The following is a 17,019-nucleotide window of genomic DNA, read 5'->3' as shown; positions in this document are numbered from 1 at the left end:
GTGGTTCATCGATGGGATTTGGTAAAAGAGTTGAGAAGAGGAACAGAAACTCTGCATAATTTATCGGAGGGCGAGAATTCGTTGAAGATGGTTGGTTGGTCGTGTTAGGAGGGTCGGTCTATGGCAGATGCGGGTGTTAGTGGGGATGTGGCAGGTGCAAACGGTTTGGGGGTGCAGACGATGGTCGGGGTGCTGGTGAGGTTGCGATTGGTTTGGTTGATGTTGGAGGTGCTGCAAGTATGGGCACCAATGGGGGTGCTTTGGGTACGTTGGAGGATTGTGGTGTGGCAGAAACACGTGGTGGTGGGCATTGGATGGACGTGGAAGGGAGGGAGACCAGGGAGATCAGGGAGATCATTTGGGGGGGGGGGGGGGGAAGAGGTGGGGCTTTTGGGGTTTGTGAACTCTATTTTTATTATTATTATTATTTTATTTTTTTGTATACAAGATCGAGGCTTGTGAAAGAGCTAACATTAATCACACAAAAAGTCAACCGACACATAAAACACAAAATAAGGGGAGCGGAACGCTAGATGGGGAGAGAGGGGGAAGGACACAAACACAACATTTGAGAGCAACACACCGAGAGAGATGTGGGAGGGGGAGGGCTTGGGGGGAGGTGGTAGAGGTTTCAAACATATCAACACTGCAAGGACTTCCAGGAAAGAAGTTGGAATTTCAGAAAAAAAAAGTGTATCTGGGGTGAAAATTAGCGGGGGTAGAAAAGATCAAGGTTTTGGATGGGGGAAGATAGGAGATGGTGGTGAACAGCTGTTTTAAAGACCTGGAGGGAGGAGTGGGATTGATGAGAGTGGGGGAGTTTGTTTCAGATGCGGGAGAAAAGAGGAATTGAAGGAGTGAAGGTGAGCAGGAAGTCTTGATTTTGGCAGTTTAACCATAAGAGGGTTGCAGGCAGATCTTGTGCGACCTGTCGGAATATTTGGGGGACAGAGCTGGGGGAGCAAGGCCGGAGAGGAGTCGGTAGAAGACAGAAAGTCCACCAACCTGCCTGCGGTGAGTGAGTGAAAGGCCCTCGGAGTTAGCTTCATCGCAGGAGATTCCAATGATTCTGAAAGCTTTGGTTTCAACAGCGTGAACCCGAGCTAGGTGTGAGGCAGGAGCACCGGCCCAGAAGGGGGAACAGTATTCCATTGAGCTGCGGATGAAAGCCTTGTACGTGGCGAGGAGCTCAGGTGTGCCAAGGAAGGACTTCACACGATGGAGGATGCCCATTCGGCGACTGAGCATCCTCCGTCGCAGGCAGGGATTGAAAATTTTGTGGCAGGGATTGAAACAATATGATTTTGTGTTGTTTGAGAGGGGTGGAAGTGAGGGAGATTGATGGACTATTGGACGACATTGTGTCAGGTCATGGTGGAGGAACATTAGTCATGGTGCGTGTGTAACATCAATGTGGGGAGAATATATTGAGATGACTTGAAGACGAGCTACGAATTATTTGAAGCCATACAACATGCAATCCTTGCTACAATATCCAACAAAACAAAATCCCTGTATCTACCATGAATGCACCCATTACCATGATCAAGTCTCTGATTGTTGCATCTTTGCTGTCTGTCATCTTTGATAGACATCCATTTCTACCCTCACCCCCTCCATTGCCCCATCCCTTTTCCCCTCCCGCACTCACCTCCACAGACCTTTTAATTATAATCTTTTTTGCCAAAATATATCCCTCAAGGCCCCAAATTCAATGCACCCCCAGCCCATACAAGGATGTGCAGGGAACTTGGGCACAAGAGGAGGCCATTTTGTCCATCAAACCTGCAGCACATCAACACATCAACACATCCGACTATATAAACTAAAGGAATTATCTTTGGGTATGTATGTGTGTATGTCTGAAAATCATAGCAAAAACACAGCGAGGCCAATATTCACCAAGCTTTGCAATGTGATGGGGGTACCCAAGGTCAGGTCATGGGAATACAACCGCCAAACAAACTCTCCCTCCCCCCCCCCCCCATTCCTTCCCTGTCCCCCCCCCCCCCCCTACTCGCGCAGGAGGAGGAGAAGACAACTTACTATTTTCGCTAGTACGCATGGCATCATGCAAGTGGATTACTGACCGCTAACGGAGACAAGGGAGAGTCCTAGCCACAGCAAAATATATATTTCTCCACCTCCCGTAACCCCTGCCCCACCCCCCTCCCCCTACCCCCACCAAATCCCCCAGGCTGCTCCCAAAGGGAGCGGGTGTTTCTGGGTAATTAGAAGCATCAGTCTGTCTACTTCATTTCACTAGGGATGGGTGAGGAGGCATGGATGGAACAGTGGGGCAGCACAGGGACATCAACATGGTGTGTATATTCTTCATTCTGTATTTTCTTTACTTTCTTGGATTTTTTGAGGGGGGGGGGGGGGTAGGTGATATAGAGGGTTTATGGGGTGAGGATAAAAAAAAAAAACACACTGACAGCACATTTACTTTTTCACAATAACTTCTCTCCCTCTCCTTCTCCTTCTCATTCTTCCTCGCACTCTCCCTCATCTCCCTCTCATCCCACCTTCTCCCTCTCCTCTCCCTCTCTCTCACCCCCTCCTCTCTCTCTCTCACCCCCTCCTCTCTCTCTCTCACCCCCTCCTCCCTCTCTCTCTCCCTCTCCTCTCTCTCTCCACCTCTCCTCTTCTCTCCCTCTCCTCTCTTCCCCTCACTCTCTCTCCTCTTCCTCTCCCTCTCTCCTCTTTCTCTCTCCCCTCCTCTCCTATCCCTCTCCTCTCCTCTCCCTCTCTCTCTCTATCTCCCTCTTCCTGTCCCCTTCCTCTCCTCTCCCTCTCCTCTCTCTACCCCCCTCCTCTCCTCTCTCTCTCCCCCTCCTCTCCTCTCTCTCTCCTTTTCCTCTCCTTTCCCTCTCCTCTCTCTCTCCCCTTCCTCTCCTCTCCCTCTCTCTCTCCTCTCTCTATCTCCCTCTCCCTCTCCTCTCCCCTCTCTCTCCTTTTCCTCTCCTTTTCCTCTCCTCTCTCTCTCCTCTCCCTCTCTCTCTCCCCTCCCTCTCTCCTCTTTCTCTCTCCCCTTCCTCTCCTATCCCTCTCCTCTCCTCTCCCTCTCTCTCTCTCTCTCCCCTTCCTCTCCTCTCCCTCTCCTCTCTCCCCCCCCCCCCCTCCTCTCCTCTCTCTCCTTTTCCTCTCCTTTTGTCTCTCTCCCCTTCCTCTCCTTTTCCTCTCCTTTCGCTCTCCTCTGATTGAACACTCCTGCAAACCTTATATTTAATGATAAAATAAATAAACTTATGACTGTGAATATAACTGGTGCGGTGACTCGGGGGTTCCAATGTGCGCTACAAACCCCATTTGTTGAATTTCTCAGCCAAGAAGGTGTAGAATATTCCCAGAATATTTGCTATGACCAGCATAACCAGGGACGTCAACATTTTGGCAATGTTCCCATTCTGTATCAGCAGGGTTGGGGTAAGATGGGAAGGGTAGGGGATGGAGAGGAGTGAATGACTACACAGAACATCACATTTATCATTCGCGCGGAACATCAAGTAGGCCATATACACTCAGCTCGTGCTGTCAATGTGTGAAAGTATTTTTTTTGCAAGAAGATTTATTTTGCCTTAAACAGTGTTCAATATGTCGTCGTCACGATGACCACCTTTCCATTTATCCATTTTGGCAAAACGATTTCTCTGAGAAAACAATACACCGTGACCATTGCCTTCCCAATTACAAACGACCTCGGTGACTGTTTTCCACAAACTGCAGTGCATAAGTGACAAAATCGAATGAATACTATTTCACTATTCCAGGTACTGTATCATGGCTCTTTGGAGTGGTGGGGAAAAGGAAAAAACAGGGTCTCTGTGGGAGCTGGTCTTTCATTTTGAAAGATGTAATTTAATGTAAAACTTGTAATTTACGAGGTTCTGTATTTTATTTTTAAAAGCACACCAAAAGCCCAGCTAGCTCAATGCATGGCATCATAGGCGTAGTGATGGCGGGGTGGACGGGGCGATCGCCCTGAGCACGAACATAGATGGGGCACCAAATGGCGTTTTCATGCTCTGAACCATATATAAATTACAATACAACGAACTCGTGAGAGCATGAGACGTAACTTTCAAAAGCACGTTTTACATTTTAAACTCAGTGCTACGTCTACGTGTCAGTGTATTATGTGATGTTTAAAAAAAATTCCATGCGGTTTAACATTTTTACGGCACGGCATTTTACGGCATTTTACGGCACGGCATTTTACGGCACGCCATGCACAATCGCCATGCCCATCGGGCAGAGCCGTCTAGAACAGTGTTTGTCCGTCTGTATGTATGTCCCCTCAAACGTATACCAATCAGAGCTGAGAATCTGGTCACATGACAGGGTGATGTGATTACGTCTGATGTCATTACAGCGGTGCTGCGGCTGACTCTCCACACACCGCCATTTTGATTTATATGCCGTTCAGGCCGATCATATTGTCGAACCTGTGATATATCACAATCGCCATGCTCTACCTTTACGTTTTTCATTTAGTGTGAAACACAAACAAACCGATTGTTAAAATGGTCATCAAATATCGAAAGCATCGGCGTTACGTCCCTTCCAACAATACGGTACATGTAGGCCTTAAGCTTCATGCCTCAGTGCCTCACGGTCCGCTTCGGACAAATTAAACCCAGGTTTCTTAATACAGTGGTATCGTTTCAGTAGTATCATTTTTTTTTTTTTTTTTTTTTTTTTGTATACTGAATCGAGGCTCGTGAAAGAGCTAACATTTATTTCACAAACAAATCAACCAGACAAACAAAATATACAAAAAGAGGGAGCGGAAGACAAGATGGGGAGAGAAAGGAAAGCACACAACCACAACATTTGAGAGCAGGGAGAAGTGTGGGAGGGAGAGGGCTTGGGGGGAGGAGGCGTGGGAAGGGGGGTGGGGGGGAGAGGTATAAAACACAAGGGGACCGACATTAGCGGGTCCCATGTGTGTGTTCCATGTTAAATGTGTTTGTTCCATGTTAAATGTGTGTTCCATGTTAAATGTGTGTGTGTCCCATGTTAAATGTGTGTGTTACACGGTGTGTTCCGTGTTAAATGTGTGTTCCGTGTTAAATGTGTGTGTTACACGGTGTGTGTTCCCTGTTAAATGTGTGTGTTACACGGTGTTCCCTGTTAAATGTGTGTGTTACACGGTGTGTTCCGTGTTAAATGTCAAATGTTGATTCGAGAGGGAATTGGATTCGACTAAAAATCTGTGCAAAAAATTTTCTTCCCTGGAATTTCTGCATTTTTGCAATGGAATATTTTCCGCGATCTTGATTTGTTATTTTAATCAAGTGTCAAACAATGTTAACCACGAACAATGTTAACCACAAACAATATGAACCACAACCAATGTTAACCACAACCAATGTTAACCACAAACAATGTTAACCACAAACAATGTTAACCACAAACAATGTTAACCACAAACAATATTAACCACAAACTTTGTTATCTTTACATTAAAGTCGCGTCAGTTTTTTCGATTGTCCGTCCGTTACGCTGCGTCATTACGTCGATGACGTAATTACGGTGAACGGCGGTAACTCCACCGACCGCCCTTTTAATTTATCTGCCGTTTCAGCCAAACCTGTAATACTTCACAATCATCGTGCTCCACCTTGACGTTTTTCATTCAGTGTGAAACACAAACAAAGCGATTGTTAAAATAATCATCAAATATCGAAACTATCGACGTTTGGAAATAATGTTTGGAAAAGTTCGGAAGTTTGCTGTTTGGAAATGTTCGGAAGTTTGCTGTTTGGAAATGTTCGGAAGTTCGCTGTTTGGAAATGTTCGGAAGTTCGCTGTTTGGAAAAGTTCGGAAGCTCGCTGTTTGGAAATGTTCGGAAGTTCGCTGTTTGGAAAAGTTCGGAAGTTCGCTGTTTGGAAATGTTCGGAAGTTTGCTGTTTGGAAAAGTTCGGAAGTTCGCTGTTTGGAAATGTTCGGAAGTTTGCTGTTTGGAAAAGTTCGGAAGTTCGCTGTTTGGAAATGTTCGGAAGTTCGCTGTTTGGAAAAGTTCGGAAGTTTGCTGTTTGGAAAAGTTCGGAAGTTTGCTGTTTGGAAATGTTCGAAAGTTTGCTGTTTGGAAAAGTTCGGTAGTTCGCTGTTTGGAAATGTTCGGAAGTTCGCTGTTTGGAAATGTTCGGAAGTTCGCTGTTTGGAAATGTTCGGAAGTTCGCTGTTTGGAAATGTTCGGAAGTTTGCTGTTTGGAAATGTTCGGAAGTTTGCTGTTTGGAAAAGTTCGGAAGTTTGCTGTTTGGAAATGTTCGAAAGTTTGCTGTTTGGAAATGTTCGGAAGTTTGCTGTTTGGAAAAGTTCGGAAGTTTGCTGTTTGGAAATGTTCGAAAGTTTGCTGTTTGGAAAGGTTCGGAAGTTTGCTGTTTGGAAATGTTCGGAAGTTCGCTGTTTGGAAATGTTCGGAAGTTCGCTGTTTGGAAATGTTCGGAAGTTCGCTGTTTGGAAAAGTTCGGAAGTTTGCTGTTTGGAAAAGTTCGGAAGTTTGCTGTTTGGAAATGTTCGAAAGTTTGCTGTTTGGAAAAGTTCGGAAGTTTGCTGTTTGGAAATGTTCGGAAGTTTGCTGTTTGGAAAAGTTCGGAAGTTCGCTGTTTGGAAATGTTCGGAAGTTTGCTGTTTGGAAATGTTCGGAAGTTTGCTGTTTGGAAAAGTTCGGAAGTTTGCTGTTTGGAAATGTTCGAAAGTTTGCTGTTTGGAAATGTTCGGAAGTTTGCTGTTTGGAAAAGTTCGGAAGTTCGCTGTTTGGAAATGTTCGGAAGTTTGCTGTTTGGAAATGTTCGGAAGTTTGCTGTTTGGAAAAGTTCGGAAGTTTGCTGTTTGGAAATGTTCGAAAGTTTGCTGTTTGGAAATGTTCGGAAGTTTGCTGTTTGGAAAAGTTCGGAAGTTTGCTGTTTGGAAATGTTCACCCAGATTCGAACATGGCAGCAGGTCGCATGTAAAACTAGACCGGGCCTCGGTGGAGCGCGTCCCTCTGCCAGGCTGAACAGTTTACGTTTTGTATCCACTGACAGGTCGGATCTGGACCTGGACCTGAACTCAAAGCTAATCGGCTTGTTCTTGTCACTTACCAAACTCGTCCACCAAGTTTTGTCATAAATCATCCACACCTTTTTGAAATATCATGCTGCATATCGTTTGGTCCAATCACTCAATGGTGAAGAATCGCTTAAAATTTTCAAAAATTCTCGTATCCGGATTCGGATCTTCACCAAAATCGAATCGATTCGACCTCATCACACACTCAACCTGTCCACAAATCTTTGTCCGAATCTGGCCCTAAACTTTTGAGATATCCTGTTCACAAACAGACACAGACCTCCATCCACCTTCAATGGCAGAGGCAGCAAGTCCTGGCGAGGGTGTGCAACCATTGATTGCTCTTTCTCGTTCTGTATATTTTTGAACGGATGGAAATGTGTTTATCCAAAATGGTTGAGCAAAAGTATACAATGGACCACACGACCCTGGAACACAGCTCAACGTTGGTGGGTGGGCATCACGAAAATGCACCCTGCCCTCAGCTGACTCACCCAAGAAGGTTCAGTGAGGCTGCCTCTGCTCAACCCTTACCCCATCTCACAGGATGTAAGGAGGAGTATGACCCGGAGTGAACTCTGCAGACGTGTGAAGTCACATGAGATCACCAGCCAAGGGAAGGGAAGACATGGCCCCGAGTGCCACGATCCACCACCATGAGAACAACACCCCTTGCCCTCACCATATCCACTGACCTTGGTCGTTGTGCTCACCCCAACCACTGACGGGAACCTCAAGGACCCATAAAATTCATGCTGGACCAAAGAGTAAAACTTAGGGGAAGGAATCCAGCAATTTAGAGAGCTCGACCCTGCACGGGGGTGTGCGAGGCCCACAGTCCGCAATGGGTGCGACTTTGCCCGGCCGACGGAATTGTTTCCCAAAGGCACCGGGTGTTTCGCCATGGCCTCTCCTCCCGTGCATGTGATCCGCTCTCGCCCTCATGGATCTTTAGGTCCTACAATCGCCGGTCGAGACCTACCAAATCGCCCAAACGTCCAAACTCTATTCAAACATCACGGTCGGATCCACTAAAGGAACCCGCTTTGCTTTCCGTCTTGTGCGCAAGTGGTCAGGAGTACAATGTTACTTGAACCCCGGCCCATCAAATGCAGACTGAATTCACTAGAACACCACTCAGTAGAGAGCATACCTCCGCTAGGTGGACAATTTACGTTTTGTATCCGAGAGTAGACCAGAAAATAACAATACAGAATCATATTTAATCAAAATCATCCGTCCACAACTTTTTGAGATTTCCTGCTGTACATCGTTTTTGGCCCAATCTCGCAATGGTGAAGTATCACTTAAAACATTCTAGTAGCCGAATCCGAATCCGGATCTTCACCAAAATCTAATCATTTCGTCTTTGTCACATACACTACCCCACTGCCAAATTTCGTCCGAATCCGTCCACAACTTTTTGAGATATCGTGTTCACAAACAGACAAACAGGGGTAAAAACATAATCCCCTTCCACCTTTGGTGGCGGAGGTAAGAAAGAAAGAACACTCTTCACGATTTGACCGAATCATTTACAAGTGCAATCTTAGACGAAAGTACTTTCACCAAGGATGGAGCGGGTCAAGACCCAATGCATGTAAAAGATTTCATTGATAAGTTACATTGATTTGTTTTGCAATATTTGTCAACACGTGTATGTTTAACTTTCATTTAAATCAAAGGGAAATTCCCATAACAGGTGAATAACCACTATTGACGTTATTTACTTCGTTATTAACTATAATTTGCACCCCACGTCCACTCTTGGTCCAATATTCCCCAGTAACATCTCACAAGAACCGAATTGATCATCTTCCTCGTCCGTTCAATAACAAGCAGGGCTCCACCAGAATAACTTTGAGCGTCCTTAAATAGCACAAGTTGATCGATTTGTGGGATAAATGTTACAAACCTGTATTTGTTCAAAGAACAATAATCAAAATACATTCAGAGGAGTAAAAATAGTTATTCTCTTACATCAACAGCAACTTGATCAGGATTCCTTTTTTTTCAATGTCGAATATTTAGGGAGTTTTCCCATATCCCAGAATGAGGCATTCCTGGAAATCTCCTCTGAGGTTTCTGAGAAAGGTGTGTCCAGGTGTTCCATTTGGTAGATGGAGGGGTACGGGGTAATGTTATGGTCGTGTGTCTGCCCTGCAGTGCACACCGCAGGGCGACATGGATGGCCAAACGAGCTTTAACTCCAAGGCGTTCAATCGAATGGCGCACCTTCGTTATACGCACAGGGGAAGAGTGGGGGGGGGGGGGGGGGGGGGGGGGGAGTTAGGGATATAAAATGCCGACTGCACAGCACCAATGTCCCACGCAAGAGAGCAAAAATGCCACCGTTCGCGATGAACTCCCGGGTGTAAGGGGCAGAAAATGTCGGAACAACGGCTTTTGTCTTCCAGAGGGACAGCCAAGAGGACAAAATGTCGGGGAGAGCGTTATTTTAAACTCAATGCTCTGTCGTCATCCGTGCCTACTCCACCAATCAATAGTCCCATCTTCGCAGTCCTTGCGCTAATCAATCCCGGACCAATCACTGCCTTTCGGGGCGTCGCCTCCCGGACCTCCTGTGCCAGTGTGTGCACCAGGTCGGTGGTATCAGCGGTAGTTTTCAATGTCCTGCTTTCAGTTGGTTTTTATTTAGTGTTATAAATGGGAGATTGCCTGGCTATCTGTGTGTGTTGCTGGTGTCATAAGGAACACAGGAAAAATAAGAGAGGCCATCACATACAAGGGATTAATTACCCATTATCCGAAACTAATTAACATAACCCCACCCCTCGTGATGGGAACGAAGATACGCTCTTGCACGACATAAGGTCTACCGGATCCATACTTATGATACGTGGGGTTTCTTCTTCTTCATGACAATCAGAGCACACTCCCTATGCAAATCTACCTGGGCTAAGGTATTGCCTACCCACCCCACCCCAACACCCCCCACAAACTTAACATTATTTTCAAAATAAAAACTTTACAAATAATTTTCCAAAAACAAAATTTTTAACACGATGTTGGGCTTCGGCCAATTTAGATGACCTTTTGACCTCTGTAGACAGAAATTAAATTTTTGCTAAGCTATTATGTTTCTACTTTATGCTTATACAACGTATTTCACACGAAGATTGTAAATAAAGGAGCCAGGGAGGGGGAGGGAGGAAGGGGAGGGGGGAGGTGGGGGGGAGGGGGAGGACGGACGGGGGAGGGGGAAAAGGGAGGGGGAGGGGGAAAAGGGAGGGGGAGCGGGAGGGGGGAAAAGGGAGGGGGAGCGGGAGGGGGAAAAGGGAGGGGGAGGGGGAGGGGGAAAAGGGAGGGGGAGGGGGGAGGGGGAAAAGGGAGGGGGAGGGGGAGGGGGAAAAGGGGGGGAGGGGGAGGGGGAGGGGGAAAAGGGGGGGGGGGAGGGGGAGGGGAGAAGGGGAGGGGAGAAGGGGAGGGGGAGGGGAGAAGGGGAGGGGGGAGGGAGGGGAGGACGGAGTGGGAAGGGAGGGGGAGGGGGAAGGGGGAGGGAAGGGGAGGGCTAGTCAACAATGACGTTGCAGTTCTCATGGTAGGAGAGCAGCACAACAATGGCGATATCGTCCTGCATCTTCGCAAGAGCACGAAGCGGATTTTGGAGACTCACCGATCCTGTGACCCACACCCTCCAGTACCGGCGTTGCCGGGCGGGGGAAGGGAGACCCGTACATTCGCCCTCTCGACTCAAGCTCGTATTCGAAATCGAAAGGGGAAGGGGGAAATCCTTCGTATTCGAATTCGTAAACACGAAATATGAATTAAAATTTAATTCATATCTCACAAAATCGACACAAAACACGATCGCATAAAGGTGAAAAATCGCAATCGCTTTTCGCCCCGAATTACGTGCAAACGTGTGACGTGTGACGGGATGGAACATCACGTGATCGCTCTGAGCGAATCAGCGAGCTCTGGCATCGGCTGAGATTAGCGGGTACTTCGCTGAAATGCGCTGAGGTAAATATGAATAAAAAATATGGATCTCGTCAAATATGGTCTCGGCCATGTTCGTCCCAGGCTCAATGGCCATGTCTATGCCAAATATCAAGCAGGTGAGCCTCTCCGTTTCGGAGTCTATCGGTAACATTACACACACACACACACACACACACACACACACACACACTGTGTTTTATATATATAGATATATATACACAAAGAATTAAGTTAAGCACCCCCCCCGTTTTTTTACAACCTCGCACATTACAAGTTTGTTGTCGTCAAAACAGTGTAATATACCCATGATATTGCTATATTTTCTGGAGAAGTGATATTATGGTCACATAAAAACATAACAATCATGCCGTTTTCAATATTTTATTCTGAATAATTTAAGGTGAAATTTTTTGGGAATTTTAGGCATATTTTCACCTCAATTTAAGTATGGAGCTATAGGTCCATCACGGACAGTGTGGATGACGTTTATGTTTTCTAACGTACAGTCATTGTTCTGAGAAGACCTCTAGCGATCTTTGCGTCAATAACGTGTGTAGGACCCACGTGATCGGATCACTGACTCAACCAATCACTTTTTTTCACTTTGATCACTCACTTTCATCAATGGATAATTGCTAATGTCATACCAATCATTATTTGATCTCACATACCTTAGAATATATGCCAATGTATACATATACACAAAGAATATATATTAGGGGGTGCTTACCTTAATTCGTTGTGTAGGGGTGCTTAACTTAATTCTTTGTGTATATAACATGTTTAATGATGATAGAGTATTGTGATGCAGTTTCAGGAGACCTTAAATCACCAGAAACCATTTAAAAACATTTTATGTGCACAACTTCATATACCGATCTAAAATATGTGCATCTGACAACTGGACTATGAAATATTGGTCCCAGAATGCTTTGCCTCCATTCCCTTTGGATTTCCACTCATCAAACCGCAGTTAAACAGTTTATTCAGAACCTGAACCCCATATTCACCGAGGCAGGTCCATACTTCACTCGTACCTCATCAGGTCCCACAGATTTGCTGATTTTCATTACTCTGAAATCGGCTGTCTTGTCTTGCAGCACTTTTTTGCACAAATCAAAGATTCCAGGAGCAGCGATTAAAAAGGAGTAGGTCAGTGAGTGTTGGTACACAGTTGAAATCCCATATTCAATCTTCCTTGTCTGACATTTAAATTGTTGCGATCCATCTTTGCCGTGAGGATGTGATGAGGAATATAAAGAGATTTATCTTCGGTTGGAAACTTCAGGTTAACTTTCCCCACCAAGTGAAGTTGGAATTTGTCCCATCAAGGCAAAATCTTCTTCATGGTCGTGTCGATAGAGGAATCTTCATGGTGTACTTTTTCTGTAAATAGAAACACACATTGCACTCGTTTGTGTCGTGGAAATTGATACCGAGAAACTACATGTCAGGGCTGGCAGAGCTAAGCAGTTTGTACACTCATCTCTGAGCTGTCTTACCTGGGTTCGAATCTCGAGCCATTGTGAATTTACTCTAAAACACTTCAAGAACATCTTGTTCTTACCTTGTCACGACCTTTTGGGTTTTGTAAAATAATTGTAAACATACAGCCACGTGAAAAAGTAAGTACACCCCATGTAAAGTTTTGACTTTTTCAACATATTTCAACATATTTCAACATACAGCTATTTGATCTTCATTTCAACAATATTGATAGATAAAGGTGATATAATATAACAAATATCATGAAACATTTACATTTTGTAGTTTGTCATGGAAATCAATCAGGTCCACGACTTGTCCCAAAGGTTGGTTTAATCACATTTAGATCTTTGGTATCATCCTGTAAAATACAATCATGCAATAGATATCAGGGTCTTGGTATCAATCATATAGAAAGGTCCGATAACAGTAGGCAAAGCAAGCGAGTCTAGCATATAGGTGCGTACATACCATTCAAGACTACAGGACTATATGTCACAGTAAATGTCTCAGGAGTGGCCCCACGTCGCGGTTGTCCCAGGTCTTATAGTCGCCCCACAGTGGTTCAGGCGACTATCACTCCCGGGTTCAGCTTCGGTATTATTTCACTACATAGTTAATTGAATAATTTTGTACAATTTGTATAATTCATTCATTCATTCAGTTCATTGTGTAATTTAAATAAACATAAATGCAAATTTCGCATGTGGAAAAAGTAAGTACACCCTGACATTTATCACTACTTCAAATACCTAAAATTAGAATCAGGTGCACCACCTCAGGTGCAAATGATTAGAACATCGTTAGAGAGGATCTTGGAGGAACCTGTCTTATTTAAACCTCAGACATTTAGTTTGGTTTGCTCTTTGTTGTTGAAGTGTGCTGCGTCACCATGCCTAGATCAAAAGAGCTCTCCGAGGCCTTCAGAAAGAAGGTTATAGATGCCTACGAGTCTGGGAAGGGATTTAAAAAGATCTCCAAACAATTTGAAATCAATCATTCGACTGTCCGGAAGATCATCGACAAGTGGAGAAGATCCCAAACAACTGCCAACCTGTTCAGGCCAGGCCGCCCAAGCAAGTTCAGCCCGAGAGCAGACCGCAATATGCTGAAAGAAGTCTCTGAGAACCCCAGAATGTCATCACGGGACCCACAGGTAGCTCTTGCCACTGTTGATGTCAAAGTGCACGAGTCTACCATTAGAAAGAGGCTGCACAAATTTGATCTACATGGGAGGTGTGCCAGGAGGAAACCTTTGCTGTCCAGAAAGAACATCAGGGCAAGATTAAGTTTGCCAATGAACACCTAGGCAAAGACCAGCACTTCTGGAACAATGTGCTCTGGACAGATGAGTCAAAGGTAGAGCTATTTGGCCACAAAAACCTGATACCAACCAACTGTAAAGCATGGTGGTGGAAATATCATGGTTTGGGGCAGCTCACCATCATAGAATCCACTACGAATTATTCATTGTACCAGAAGGTGCTTGAGGATAATGTGAGGCCATCTGTCGGAAAGTTGAAGCTCAACCGAAGGTGGACCTTGCAACATGACAATGACCCAAAACATACCAGTAAATCCACCAAGGAATGGCTGAAAAGAAAGAAATGGAGGGTTCTGGAATGGCCAAGTCAAAGCCCAGATCTAAATCCCATCGAGATGTTTTGGGGGGGATTTGAAACGAGCTGTGCATGCAAGAAACCCCTCAAACATCGCACAACTAAAATAATTCTGCATGGAGGAGTGGGCAAATATTTCTCCCAGTCGATGTCAGAGACTGGTAGACAGTTATAAGAAACGCCTACTTGAGGTTGTTTCTGCCAAAGGGGGAAATACCACCAATTAGAGCCAAGGGTGGACTTACTTTTTCCACATGCGATATTTGCATTTCTGTTTGTTTAAATTATACAATGGACTACAAAATGTAAATGTTTCATGATATTTGTTATGTTATATCACCTTCATCTATCAATATTGTTGAAATGAAGATCAAATAGCTGTATGTTGAAATATGTTGATAAAGTCAAAACTTTACATGGGGTGTACTTACTTTTTCACGTGACTATTGTGTCGTTTAATATATAATTAAATAACCATTTCTCCTTCCCCTGCCCTTGTCTAATTTCCATTGATTTTCCAGAATCATGCTGTGGGGGAAGGAGGGATGTCCATGGTTCGTGATGTCGTGCTCGTCACGGTCACCTTACTCTTGTTTATAGGTGTAATTTCATTTGAACCATCACGTTGGTTCAGGAAGAAGACGCAAAGAAAGAAGTCCTGCGTTCACTGGTAAAGAACACAAGTGACTTATCAATATTTATGATGATTTAATCCAATGGGACAATATAGCTCAGAAATATGAAACGTGTTTACATAAATTTTTTATGAATAATCAAAGGTTCAGATGGTCCAAGGAGAGCAGAGGGCCGATATGTCGCTCTGCCGTACTTTGGTGGAACGTCAGATGGTCGAGCGATGTGCTGGTACTTCCCTCATGCCTGGCACCGAATTGGCGGCACTTTTCATCAATATTTATCGTGCCTTCATCAAAGGGGCCAAGATAGTTCAGAGATTTAAAACGAGTTTACATAAAATGCTTTTGCATAATCAAGTCTTGGAATTACACAGGTTGATCACAGTATAATGCAGGAAGACATGGGATTCAGCGTGAAAATGGAATGGTGAAAAATTTGTATTATTTAAGAGAAATCTTGGAGGTCAATGAAGGAACAGGACTCGGATAAAAGTATTTTGGAATAAATGTGAAGAGTTTGGAGTTATCCCGACAAACAAGTGCATTTAGCCTGTATAAACGCAGCCGTAGTGTATGGAAGAGAAACTGGGGCCATGGGGATGGAAGGTGAAAGAAGAATAGAAGGAAGACACGGGATGTCAAGAAGGATTTTTGGTCTTTCATTGAACGATAAATGGCGGAGCGTAGATCTTAAAGAAATACGATAACATTTCCAGTGTGGAGATTGAATTGAGAAAGAGAAGGTTTAGATCACATTAAGTCATGCAGCCAGAAGGACAGATGATGATACAATGAAGAAGATTGTAAGTTTGCAGAAAGAAAATGCAAATGGAGAAATTCCATCAATCGACCAACTGCCTGAAATAGGTGGAATGTGGTTTAAGGAATCTGATGATGAAATATTTGCTTGTTTTATGTTTTGGGTTCATCGTTCCACACTTGTTTACGAACCTTGTTTAAGTTACATCTGCACGCTTGATATTCCGTATCCCATAGCATTTCAACACTCGTGGAACATGTTTGTTTCTGTTTAACAAAACCATGCATTCAATACTTTACATGTTGTGAAATACTTAATTTTAGCTTGAACTGAGAATCTTTGTTTTTATCTTTCAGTTCACGATGTGGATGCAAAGGAAAAGGGAAAGAAGAATTGAAGGACGACCCACCATTGGTAAACGGGGTTCAGGAAAATGAACACCTTGAGATGCAGAAAATCGAGGAAAAGGAAGAAGAGGTTCTGGAGATGAAGGAAACAATAATTGATTTCACAATAAAACAAGACTCTGTTGATAAAGAACAAGCTGAACAACAACACAAAGAAGAAAAATTGCGGGAAGATAAAGAAAAAGTGCAGGAATTGAAGGAGAGGTTGGTCCAAAAGGAAAGAAATCTGACACAAAGAGAGCAGTTGGTTCAGGAAAAAGAAGAAGAGTTGAAGGAAAAGGATGTGCAACTCAAATTACGAAAAGCATTATGGCTAATGGAGGAAGAAGAACAGAAGAAACGTGAGGAAGAACAGCAGAGAGAGAAAGAGGAAGCAGAGCAGAGGAAAATAAATGAACAGGAGAGGGAAAAACAAGAAGAGCTTCGGATAAGAAATGAGGAAGAATGCAGACATGCAAAACAGAAAAAGTATTTTCAGGAAGAAAAAGTCCAATTCGGGATCTGGGAAACACAGAGAAACACAGAACTTAAGCAGAGAATGATTGCTGTGGAAAAAATAGAATTAGATGTTAAAAACAGGATGCAAAAAGTGCGGAAATTGAAAGATGTGCAAAAACGTACGGAACAGGAGCTGAAGCAACAAGGGGGCTTTGAAATGTTGATGATGAAAACAAAAGATGAAAACCTGCGGGAAAAACAGCTTCATATCCACAAAAAATGTGAGGACCTCAAAGATCGAGAGCGCAACCTGCAGACATTAGAGGAAGAGAATAGTCGAAGAGAGGGAAAGCAACAGGAAGAACGAGAGGGATGTGAAATGGTGTGGAAAACGAAAGAGTTGATTTTATTGAAAAGAGAACAAGAGATGAGAGAAAGAAAACACAATGTGGAGATAAAGACGCAGGAGCTGTTGGTGAGGGAGACGAAAGTGAAAAAACTAGAAATGTTTGATTGTCAACAAATCCAAGAAGTGCTTGAAACAACAGATGAAGGGTTACAGCAGCAACAGAAACAGGATGTTCATCAGGTGCCGCCCGAACCAAAGCTTAAAGGTGACGACGGGGTGCAGCAGCAACATAAGGATGT

Source organism: Myxine glutinosa, chromosome 8 (genome assembly GCF_964187855.1).
Source record: "Myxine glutinosa chromosome 8, kmMyxGlut1.1, whole genome shotgun sequence".
Lineage (NCBI taxonomy): Eukaryota > Metazoa > Chordata > Myxini > Myxiniformes > Myxinidae > Myxine > Myxine glutinosa.
The sequence above is the reverse complement of the archived record's forward strand: the minus strand, read 5'-3'. Positions refer to the sequence as shown.